Source organism: Aplysia californica, unplaced genomic scaffold (assembly GCF_000002075.1).
Source record: "Aplysia californica isolate F4 #8 unplaced genomic scaffold, AplCal3.0 scaffold01019, whole genome shotgun sequence".
Taxonomy (NCBI): Eukaryota; Metazoa; Mollusca; class Gastropoda; order Aplysiida; family Aplysiidae; genus Aplysia; species Aplysia californica.
Window position 1 is genome coordinate 165,111 of NW_004798289.1, and position 1,201 is coordinate 166,311.

Consider the following 1,201-nt stretch of genomic DNA (forward strand, 5'->3'; position numbering starts at 1 on the left):
GGGTCCAAAAGTTGCCAAAAGTTGCCAAGAGTTGCCACAAAAATGGCAAAAGTTGCCATTAATTTTCAAGCTTTCAACTCTCAGTGACGACGTATATATCAATATGTTGATAGAGATAACTTCATCTAAAACACCAGCATTTCTTTTGCTCTGTTTTAAGCATCCAGAATATATCATTTGCAGCCACACAGAGGGTTTAGTTTTAGTAGAGGTTTTACGGCGCTCGCAACAACATAAGGTCATGTGAGCGCCAGAAGATTAGAGATGTTACAAGAGAGTAACAAACATTATAAAAAAGAAGAAGGAGAGATAAGGACAATAGATGTTTCATAGGAAAGAAGAAGCGAGCCACACCAGAGCACCCTCCAACCACCCACACACAGAGTGTAAAAAACGTGAAAAATAAAGGTTCCATATTACAGAATGAAATCAAAATTAGAACAGAAAATAAACAACCACAAAATTTTGACAAATAAGGGCGTGTGTCAACCCATCCATAGATCAGACTAGCCGTTTTAACCATTAACGCGTGTAATTCAAGAAAAAGTACAGGATCTAACAAAAGCCTGGAGGCCTGCCAGTGTCAGTATTCGGTTTTGGTGGAGATCACACGCTGTAACATAACAATAAAACATTTTAATAAAAAGGCAGGAAGAACATTACGCTATGTTAACACACCAAATAAAATGGAAAAACAACACATCAGAACAATAACGAGAAAAAAATAAAACACAATTAAGAGGGAAACATGAAAGAGAAACAGCAATATAAATAGTATGTAATGTAGCCTACTTATGTTCTTCACATGAAAATTGCAAATCAACGCAATGTTAACAAGTGAGAAGAGACGATGAAGTGATCAAGCGAAAGTGAAAATAAACTTTCTTTCCAGGAGTAATTGGTTTCTTTTTTTTTATTCAAAATATTATTTCCAGTTTTTGTTGATGTTTTTAAACTATTTTTTTCTTTCTGGGGGTGGTTTTTTGTTGAGAAAATGCAAAAATCGCGGCCGCGATTCGCGGACCAAAAAAATGCCCAAAATCGCGGCCGCGGCACAAACGCAGATGCTAGTTAATTAAGGGCCTCAAAATAAATTATCCGAGACGCTTCTCTCGCTGGTAGATTCATTTTTGGGGCTCTAAACTTTGCAGCGTCTGTGCCCGACAGGAAAGGCTACCACCACACCTTTAATTTAATAATA